An 11,270-nucleotide genomic window follows, 5' to 3' on the forward strand; every position below is an offset into this window, starting at 1 on the left:
TATATGTATATGTATTAATGTTTTGGATATATTTGTGAGTATAGATCTATAATTGACTATGAGAAAGTTGGGATATTTGGCATGTGGCTCCAACCACTGAAGTTGACCTCCCTGTGGACAGCCGTGTACTACTACTCATGGGCACTCATGGGTGGACTTTGAGTCTGATTCACTATAGCTATTTTTAGATTATTAAGAGTAAGCAGACTCACAGTCTAGTTTAGAAACATAAGCTTTTCTGCTACCAGGATGGAGGCTCACAGCATACAAGCAACTGGCTTCACTGCTGTTAAATTAATAACACTGTTAAAGACCACACATGTTTGCATATAGGAACAATCAAGGTCATAAAATTAATGATTTTGGAGTTGGTGACCTGGCTGACCCTGGCTGTAGCTCTGGGTCTGCACTTGATCAGCTGGGATATGCTGGGCCCTGGATGTGCCCCCCAGTTCACTGTTCCTGGATGGGGACACAAAGATCACCTCTTCCAAGTTGTTTTGGAAATTAAATCTTAAGTGGTGTAGAAGCACTCAGCACTCAGCACTGTTCGGAGATGAGGTATTACAATTCATTTTATTCTCAAAATGAAATAAAATGAAAAAGCTGGTGCTCTGGTTACCATATTTTATTACCAGGAAGATTTGTCTGGTATAATAAGGCATCCTGTGAAAGGATTTTGTGGTCAAAATATTTAGGAATCTCTGAATGTCTTTCTACCTTTGGAGAGTCCCAGTACCCACCAGCCTTTTTCTTTGTTCCTGCAGAAGCAAAAACACTCATTAGCCTTTGAAACATCCTGAGAAGTCCTGCAAGGAGGAAATCAGTTTATATTTTATCCAGTGTTCTGCAAATGAATCTGGCTGATAAAGGCTCAGTGTGACACCCGTACATCTCCACACATGGTCAGACTTTACACTCTCTCTGTTCAGCCTCATCCTCACCCACCACATTAGTAACCATCATGACTCTTTTTTTGTTTTGTTTTTGCTACCGAGGATTGAACTCAGAAGTTTATGATTGTGAGGCAGACACGGTGCCACTGAGCTAAATCCCTGGCCCAGTAACCATGATGACTCTTATGCTCATATTCCTCTGTGGTCTTTCACCTGAGACTCACAGCATTATTAACCAGTTGCTTCTACGTCCCAAGAGAACCCAGTTCAATCCATTCCAATTGTCTAAAATCAAAATCAGCACCCTCCATTGTAAACCTGAATCTTTTCCCAGGTTCCCTAGTTGATGAAGTGTAAGCGAGGCCCAAGTCTGGCTGGGACAAGTGCAGCGCTTGTGTGTCTCCTAGCACACTAGTAGAGGCCTAGCTCATGTGTTGAGCCTCGTCTTTGTCCGGCTATTGCTTCACCCATCCCCCCTAGTTGGATGCCTCCATCGCCTGTCCAAGGACACTCCAATAACCAGTCCTATTAAGCCAAATATGTCACTCCCCCTTTGCCACTCCCTCTTTCAAAACTTTATAAATTTCTGGCTGAACTTACTAAAAGTGGAAGCGTTCCAGAAACCTCCCTGGAGTCTGCTTGGTGATTCCGCACCTTGCCCTCCCAGTCTGACTTCCTGAACCTTTGTTCCATGAGTGGGCTCGTGGACAAAAACAACAGATGAAAGGCCCAATATCCACTCAATCCCATGAGCCCCCAACGCTGACTCCTTTAGCCTCCTCATCCCTCTATTTGCATTACTCAGTCAATTTATTTCCTATAATTTATGTCCTTCAATCTGTCTCAAATCTATCCTGTTCTCTTTATCCCCATTGCCCCAGCGTGGCCCAGGCCACCAGGAGCTCTCACCTGGGCCATTGTAAGAGCTTCCTAACTAATCTCCCTTCTCACTCACTCTCTTGTCCTTGCAGTATATCTTCTCAGAAGCCAAGTCTAATTCCTTGCTCTTAATTAATGTTCTCTGTGCCCCAGTCTCCAGGGTTTTTTTCTTTCTCATTGAGTTTATTGGCACATTTTAGGTATACAGTACAGTTACATTCATCATTGGGATCTTGTACCTCTACATGACAGGTCTTGGTTCTCATTTTTCCCCCTTACCCCTGTCCTCCTTCACCTCCTCCTCCCCTTCCCATTTACAAACACTTTATTTCCATTTTTTCATTTTCTCCTATTTTTTTCTTTTCCCTTATTACCTTTCCCCTACCCTTCCCACTTTCCCTGTACCTTTAGCCCTTTTCTTCCTATTTCACATTGTCGATTATCTCATTAGGATCTATGTACTATTATAGTTTTTCATACCAGAGAAACTATTCGGTATTTACACGTGTGTGACTTACGTATTTCACTTAGGAGTATATCCTCAAGTCTCCAGGTTTTTTGTATTTCTTCAGCTGTCCTCCCCAGAGGACCTTTGCTTATGCCCTGTGCCTAGAATACTGTCCCCACTCCACCGCCTTTGCCTAATTGGTGTTTGTTCATCTTCTAGATCTCAATCTATACACCACTTCCTCAGGGAAGATGATCCCTTCAACTTAGGACCCTTGGCCCCGCTCCCCAGTGGGAACCCCTCCTTCAGGCCTCCTCTTCTCAACTTGTAATTACTCATTCGTTTGTGCTTTAAATTAACACCCTCCCCCACTGGACTGTAACTTTCTTCATGAGGGCAGGACTTTGCTTTTTTACTCAAGACTATTTTCCTGAAAACTCCACAAATTTTTGCTGTTGTTGGGGGGAAAAGAATCACCTTATCTTTTTAACATATCTGGCTCTTTGGTTTCTGTTCTCTTGTCTCCTCCAGCTCCTTCTCCCTCTCCCACCTCCCTTCTCTCCCTCTCTCCTTGTGTACACTAAGCATTTGCCCTACCTCTGGGCGAGGCCCCAGTCTTCTTATCTCCCTAATGAGTAAACTATTTTACAGACTTCTCCAAAGAGCCTCTTTGCCACTTGCTCCACCTTTCAAACTCCCTTTTGGCTGCTGCACAGGCTACTCTCTCCCACCAGAGGTCCAGTCCGCACAACTGGCACCCTGGATGGTGCAGCGCTGTGACCCGGGACCCTGATGCTTTGTCTCCCCTCCAGAGGGGCATTGCTTCTGTCTGATTTGGATATCTGACAGGCCCGTGGACACTCCTTTGCATCACTACTCCGGGCCGTTTCCCCACTGAAATCTCACCCTCGCTGCTCTCACACAAGCACGCGCTGAGGCCTTGCTCACAACCTTGGGGAAAATGGAGCGCTGGCTTTGCTTGCTGTGGTTGTGTCTGGTTCCTGGTCAGCCCTCATCTTGCCCAGCTGCAGCCCTTCGCACAGGCGGCTGTGTCAGCAAGGAAGCCCACCATGCCCCACACCCCACCTCCTTCTCCAGGCTCAACCCTACTTATCTTTTAAGCCGCAGCCCCTCTGCCTCTTACTTCCTCCAGGGACCTCGCCCTACAAGTCAGTTTCATTCAGCTCAGTCACAGCACCCCTCACTGTCCTTCAAGCATCACCATGATTTGCACTCCCTATGTATGTGTGTGTTTATTTGTTTCATGCTTGTCTTCCTACTGAACTAGAAACTGCATAAGGGCAGGGTGGGCGAGTCTCCTGCACAGAGCTCGAATCCCGGGAATGTGCGCGGAAAGGGAGAAGGGATGAACCGATGAAGGTCGCTACTTTGAAAAAGCTTAGGACCTTTGGAAATTAGCCTGGCCTAAAAGCAACTCTAAGTCCAAGCAAAACTGAAGGAGCTGCATTTCGGAGAAGTAAATTGTGTCTTGAACTTGTCAATGCCAACTTTCTGTTTTGATTTGTTTTTTCACCTCTGGGGTTCCCAGGGATCTCAGTCCCTAATCTCCTGGGGCAGGCGCTTCCCCCTGCCCTGTAATGACAGGCACCCAAGGAAGGCTGGCTGGGTTGTGGTTTAAAAAGTCCACAGGTGGCTTCTCCTCTCCTAGCTGGACAGGATGTTCTAGAAGGCAGGATCGGGCCTCCCTCCTCCTTTGTCCCTACTTGCGCACTCTTGGTGCCCTGGCTTGGGACATTGTCTCTCGAGTTTGTTGGAACAGTTGTGCTGTCCACTCTTGGGTTCTGAATTCATTCTTACTGGGAGCAAAGAAACTCTACAAATACTGTGTGTGGTGCTGAGGATCGAACCTCACTCATGCTGGGCTTTACCACTGAGCTACTTCCTCAGCTCCCAAGACCATTTTTATCATGTCAGTTTGTCATATTATATAGCACAAAATATCAGCTCCCCAATCCTCTTTTTAAAATTTTTTTCTGTGCTGCGGATTAAGTGTAGGCTAGCACTGTACCACTGAGCTACATCCCTAGCCCTCCTAATCCTTTTAACCATTTTTACGTACCCAGATTTGGACATCTTTTTATTTCCAAAGCCAGAACCATCACCCTTTTGGGAACACAGCCCCCAGGGGCTCTGGAGCTGCTTCGCCTGCAGGGACAGAGCTTGGAGCCTGACTTTCTTGCCAGAGTTCCTCTGTTTGTGGTGTCAGCCTAGGCCAGCTCTGTGAGCCTTGGCCTGAGACCCTACCTGCCCCTCCTCTCCCTTACTAGTGTCCTCACATCATGCCCATGCAGATCCAGGGAGCTGCCTCGACGGGACCTGAGCTAAGCTGCGTAGCAAACAAAGCTCATGGAAGCTGGGGCCAACTAAAGGCCTCAAAGGTCTTGCCTGAGAGAGCCTTGGGCAGCCCAGACATTGTTCACCCCATCTCACATTCAGGTTCATGCCTGCCCACCAAGGAGTCGTCTCCACAATTTATGGAGAACAAGAGGAAAGTTAGTCACGAAGTTTTGACCGCTATAGTTCATCCAGAGGCAAAACTGACCTTCCTGGCAAACCTTCTGTCCCCCACCTCCTCAGCTGGCTGCTTGCTCACCCCTCCTGGGGTCACCCAGGCCTTCCTGCATAGGGAGTCTGAGCCCCCGGTTGTCATGGCTGTAGTTGCTGGCATGACCCAGTCACAGCTAACACTGGGCAAGGGAGTGACACACTCAGTGGTCCTTTGAAGGTCAGTCTAGAGCTGCCCTCTGTGAGATTTTGCTAGGTCTCACTTGGCTTTCCCCGCTTTGTTCTGCTTCCCCAGCTCTTCGCGGGTCTCCTCTAGGAGCACTTCCTCAGCATGTCCCTGGCACCCAATGTCTGCTTTCTTGGAAGCCAGCCTACTATAGAACGGAGAGCTATGGCGAGTGTGGTAGGGAGTTCTGAATATACAAGGTGGGCTACACTTAGGGTAAAGGGAGGCGGTCTGAGCTCCTAGACAAGATAGGGACGGCGGTTTCAGCTGAGCAATGTGGAAAAATACTCCCAGAAAGATTCGCAGCATATTTAAATGTAGTGAATTTCAAACTCAATGCAGTTATTTGCAGATAATGTATCTTTTAGTAAGACAACATACTACTTCTGCATGTAGCAAGAGCTAGCACTTCCCTGTGCTCCTCTGGCCACACACTAACTATGGGGCTCTCCTCTTTCATCTTTCAACCACCCTGAGGGGACCACGTGAGCATTCATTATTAGATGCGGAGACTGCAGGGGTAGGTAGTAAGTGATTCACCTGCATGAGCCATAGAGCCTGTGCCCTTGACTGCCCCGCAGTGCCCCCATTGGGGACACACACACACACACACACACACACGCACGTGGTCCTCCTGCCCCCAGCTGAGGAACTCAGATGTCTGTGACACCCTGATTTTAAATTCACCCACACAGCCCATGGGTTATTTGAATTGGCAAGAGAGCTGACTCTGGGAGCTGGGGTCCCCAGAGAAGCCCTGGGGCAAGTGTAGGAGCTCCTTTGAGCCTGCTCCGATATAGGAATCCAGCTGATATTAATAGCAGTTGATATTATTGCTTTTTTCATTTGGCATTTTCCTGAGAAAGTATTAGCTTTGCTTGGTGGTGGACAGGCATAGAAAAGGGCACTGCTTCTGTATTAGCAGCTCCCCCTGTCCATTAGGATGTTCCAAACCCTCCTCTGGATGCCACCGAAACACACCTTGACCTGACCGAGGCTTGATTTGTTCAAAGAGAATGATTAAATTTTGGCTCCTGAGCAGTAGTTTCTCACTCATGATCACTAAATGAGTTTGAATGTGGCTTAGAGACTGACTTCCTGAGGTCCATGCCCACTGACAAGACTCTAGGGAATTAGGGTCCTTGTTAGACTGAAAGCTCTTGAGGTTGGGGCCTGTGAGTATTCACCGCTGGCAGTGAGCCCTGCCGCACAGTGGTGCTCTACAATTGTTGCATTAATAAATGAATTCACAAGTGACTACAGAGTCATCATAGTTTGCCATCAGTATTCTGGTCATCTGTGTGACCACAGGCTGATGACTTCACCTCTCTGTAGCTTAGTTTCGCTGGCTGTTCAAAGGATATGACCTCCTTCAAGATTTATGGGAAAATTTAAAAAGTCAGTATGTGTCAAGCACTTGGTGGAGTACTGAGCATACAGTGCTTTCTCAGTTTTTCACTGACTGTGATATGAAGGTGTGATATTGGGACTGGCCGGCCTTGTTTCCTCCTTCTCCCTCATACAATATTACACACTTACATGGCTTGAAAACCCTCCTCCTTAGCCCTCCTACAAGTATCTTTTTGTTCAGTGGTATGGCTGGCAGACTGCAACATCTCACTCTTTGCACAAAAGAAGTGCTGAAGTTTAAAAAACATTTCTCTTGGGAGAAATGAGAAAAGATACCTCGCTCCTTTCTGAAGCGAAGCTGGCAAGTTACCACTACCTGCCAAAACTTCTCTCTCAGGCCTCGCTCCTCAAACTTTAAAAATTCTGTCCCTACCAGGCCTAGTCAAAAAGTTTGAAATCCAGCTTCATTTTCAAGAGAGAAGAGTGACAGGAATAGGATCGTGGCTGAAAGTCAGATGTGGAATACTTTAGCAAGAATGGAGGTAGGGACAGCCATGGAAGAGTATAAGCCACCAAGGGCAGCCATGGTGGCTCCCTTCAGCTGAGAGGGACGACATTTCACAGGTGTAGAAAGCTCTTCAGCTCTCCATTTCTTCATTCAACATTTATATGCCAAGTGCCAGAGAGGCAGAGGTCAAATGTCCCCACCCACCTGGAGCATACATTCGGCCATCATTAATGTCTAGCCACCCGCCACCCACTGAAAACAGTGCTCACCCAGAAAAGGGTTCACTGAATGCACAGAAATGCCCCGGGAGCTCTCCCATGTGAAGCTGTTAATGTGCCTGCAAGTTTTTGGCACACGCTGTCACGGCCGTGTGTGAGTCTCCACGCTGGCATCGGGAGACACAGAGCTCCAGTCAGTGTGTGCAGAGGTCCAAGCTCCACAGCCAAGATGATCACTATTAAGAAAACAGAAAGTAGTAAGTGTTGGTGAGAATGAAAAGAATCTGAGCCCTCAGGGCCAGGGATTATAGCTGGTGGGACTTTAAAACAGTGCAACTCATAGAAAACAGTATGGAGCTTCCTCATAAAATTAAAAATTAAGCTCCCATATGGTCCAACAATCCCGTTTGGGGGTATATATCCAAAAGAATGAAAAGCAGGTCTCAGAGATATTTGCACATCTAGGTTCATAACAGTATTGTTTAAAGTAGCTAAGAGGTGGAAGCAATCCAAATGACCAGAAGGGCATAACTGAATATACCACGTGTTTATATACACATGATGGAATATTACTCAGTCTTAAAAAAGGAGAGGCATTCTGTCATTTGCCACATCAAAGATGACCCTTGAGGACATCATGGCAACTTGAAATAAGCCAGTCACAAAACAACAAATATTACAGTTTTATATATATGAAGTATATAAAAGGAGCCAAGTTTGTATAGAATTAGAGAGCACAATGTTTTTGCTGGGGCCATGGGGGATGGCAGTGGTATAGAAAGGGAAATTATTTCGTGGGTAGAGTTTTGGTTTAACCAGATGAAAAAGTTCTGGAGATTAGATATACAACAGTGTGTTTAAACTTGATGCTACTGAACTTGAGAAAGTACATTTTGTGGTATTTTTTTCTTTCACCACAGTGAAACTCCCCACACAAAAATAGAGTTAAGGCTCCAGTAGCCAGGGACAGTGGCTGCAGCCTGGACTCAGAGCATCAGGAGCTACGTGTGCATTGGTGTGTGTGTGTGTGTTTGTGTGCAAGTGTGTGTAGAACAGGGGACTCGACCCTGCTCCAGAGGTCCTGGAAACCCAAATCAACTTGGTCACCAGAGAGTCTAGGGCTATGTTTACTTGGAAGAGCCCTCTGAAGACGTGAACTCCAGCCCAGTCGAGCGGCCGTCTCTGTCTTGGTCCCCAACTTTCTACCACACGAGGAAAAATAGGACATAAAGTAGAGCAGCTTCCAAGAGTCCAAGAGTCTCTGCCACTTACTCAACCTTGAGCAAGTTACCTGGTTTCTCAGCTGCCTCTGCACCATCATCCGTGAAACAGAGGCAACACTAGGACCTCTGTCACAGGCACACCATGGGGACTAAATGGGTCATCCTACAGAGGTCTTTGGCATTTTCTCCACCATGCTATGTCAGTGGTTAGGAAGTTCAGGAGTCTTGATGGGGCTGAAGCATGTATGTATGGAGGAACTCACTTGCAGCTAGAGAACTGGGCCTCTAGCCAGGGGAAGTTGATGACCTGAGCAGCTCCATCTGCAATCAGAGCAGCATGCATTATTCCAAGCCAGTTTGCTTCTCCGTGGAGGGCCGGCCTGTAGCTGTGGCACAACAGCGGGATAAAGGGGTGGCTGGCACCTCTTCAGCGTGCCTCCCCGAGGCAGCCCGCCTTCCCTTCTCTGCTCACCCACGGCTGGGTGGTGAGGAGGTGGTGCAGGTGTATGGGAGGTGACAGGCCACACATGCAAAAAGCTGCAGGTGCCTTGGGCTGGGGCCTCGGGACACTTGCCATGTCTGGTGCCTGGTGCCTCCCATCCAGGCTCCAGTCTCTTCTGTAGAATCACTTCCAAGACCAGTTCCTGAGGGTGCATTTCAAAACCGGTTCTTCCAGCCATTAACCCTGCAACTCCCAAGTAAACCCACACCCAGGTGGCACTAATTAGGGTGGGACTGCGATCAGGATTCTGAATTCAATGCCAGCCTCCCCAGCAGGTTGCTGGGGGCTGAAGTGTTGGTGAGCTGTACGCTGCAGCTCAGAGCCCACAGCTGATGGGGCCTCTCTGTTCAGGCTGCTCCAGGGGACTGCTTGGTCCTGGGAGGCTGAGAACCCTGCACGGTGACTGCTGTGTGATCAGGACACCTAAGACTAGGGTCTGGAGGAGGTGCTGGGCAGGCCGCCCTCATTCATTACTTACATCCTCATAGCCATCCTGTGAGGCAGGTGCATTAATATTATTCCTATTTGGTAGTTGAGGAAGCCAAGGCTCAGTGGTGTTACAACAGTTATCAAGTCCCCAGGCTTTGAGCGATGGAGCTGGTATTTAAATCCAGGTCTGTCAGACTCCAAATCCTACCCCTGGCTGCTTCTCTTTTCTATCTCACAATAAGAACAAAGTGGCTAACCTTAGCTACTCTACTATATACTCCCACTCATACTTATGGGAAGTTGCTGGATGTTGATAAGGGTAACACACTAATGACACAAAACACTCAAAACCTTAAAACTCTCCACTTAACGTATCACTCCATTTTTTCAGTAGCTCTATGCATTTGTTATTAGCTATTATTAGAGCAGAGAGAGGGGACAGAAAGCTCACACACAATCCACACAATTTCACAAGATGCACTGTTGGGAGAAAAGTGACTGAGGTGGATCAACCGTATCCTAGGATCTTGGTGGACTCATTCCTGGGGGAGGCGGACCTCTAGTTCCTGGTGGTGGGGTCTCATTCCTGGAGGGGGCGTGCCTATTGGTGTCCCTCAAGCAGCAAGAGGAAGCCCAATTGGCGGGCCCACAGATGGTCTCTTACTTGGTGGAGGATCCGTATGCCTGGAGGTGGGGTTGCTCTGCCTGCAGAAGGGGGTGGAGTCCCCCTTCCTGGTGGGTACTGGGTTGGGGCCCCAGCAGTGCTGGCAGTTTCAGGAACAGTGGCAGCTGCTACAATACCTCCTCCTCCTTACTGCTGGGGTAGATCCCCAACTCCTGGGACAGGAGCCTGAGGAATTGGTACACCAGCTGGTACACCCCTGCCAGCTGCCCTCCCCACCCCAGGACCTCCTGCAGCTCCAGCAAGTGAACCCAAGCAATGCCCGTGTCTTTAGGGTGTGGCCCTTCCACAGTCATGGATACTAAGTTCTCTCCACGCAGAAAGATCAGACCCCAAAACCCACTTTTCTTCACACTGGCCATTTTGCGTCCTTTGGCTTGATCTTCCTGAACTCATCACAATCACAGAGAATCAAGTTCATATGCACCTTAACCGCTCCAGTAAAGATCTGGCTGTCTTGCTGGGTGCACTGTGTTTGATAGTTGGTGCTGCAGCCTCTTGCTGCTCTTGCCCACAGTCATGATTGCTGTTCCACCAAATCCAGTATCAATGATAAAATTTCAGGAGCCTTAATACCTCGGAGACAACTATAAAGGTATGATGCTGGTTCTCCTAGAGACAACGCAAGGTGTTCAGAAGATTCACAGGCAGCACGTGGAGTCTTAATGGTCCAACATTCTTTAACCACCTCTTGGTGTCACAGCTAAGAACGCTTGTCTCAAAACTCTGCCTGGAAATCCATCTCAGGAACTTGCTGCTGCTGAGAACGGCGCAGGTACAACTGACACTCATGGTTGCTTAAGGAGGTGGTCCTTCAAGTTTCACTGGATTGCCAGGTATGGTGGTGTATGCCTTTAATCCCAGCACTCGGGAGGCTGAGGCAAGAGGATCACTGTGAGTTCGAGACCAGCCTGGGCTACATAGTGAGTTCCAGGTCAGTCTCTACATAGTGAGACCCGGTCTCAAAAAACAACAACAAAAAAGTTTCCCTGGACTTCCATCTCTGGGACCTGCTGCTCTGTAGCTCTTCTCAGGTGTAAACAATTCCTGGCTTGCTCCATGGCACCACTACTTGCAGCTTCATCACTCCTTTAAAAAAAAAAAATCCTCTGCTTTCTTTTCTCTACATAGTGAGACCCGGTCTCAAAAAACAACAACAAAAAAGTTTCCCTGGACTTCCATCTCTGGGACCTGCTGCTCTGTAGCTCTTCTCAGGTGTAAACAATTCCTGGCTTGCTCCATGGCACCACTACTTGGCGCTTCATCACTCCTTTAAAAAAAAAAAATCCTCAGTGGTTTCTCTACTTACCAGCCCAAGTTCAAATTATTTAGCACGCAAAACAAAAAACTAAAGAGAACATGACAAGATGTCAAACTCTGGCC

The 11,270-nt window shown here is 47.9% G+C and overlaps 2 pseudogenes; both read right to left on the reverse strand.

The window, feature by feature from the left end:
- Window positions 1–9,724: 9,724 nt before the first annotated feature.
- LOC104869918 lies at window positions 9,725–10,493 on the reverse strand (annotated as a pseudogene).
- An 11-nt stretch (window positions 10,494–10,504) lies between these two features.
- LOC109118383 lies at window positions 10,505–10,948 on the reverse strand (annotated as a pseudogene).
- Between the last annotated feature and the right edge of the window lie 322 nt (window positions 10,949–11,270).

This window comes from Fukomys damarensis, unplaced genomic scaffold, assembly GCF_012274545.1.
Source record: "Fukomys damarensis isolate Sample0158 unplaced genomic scaffold, DMR_v1.0_HiC HiC_scaffold_14, whole genome shotgun sequence".
Taxonomy (NCBI): domain Eukaryota; kingdom Metazoa; phylum Chordata; class Mammalia; order Rodentia; family Bathyergidae; genus Fukomys; species Fukomys damarensis.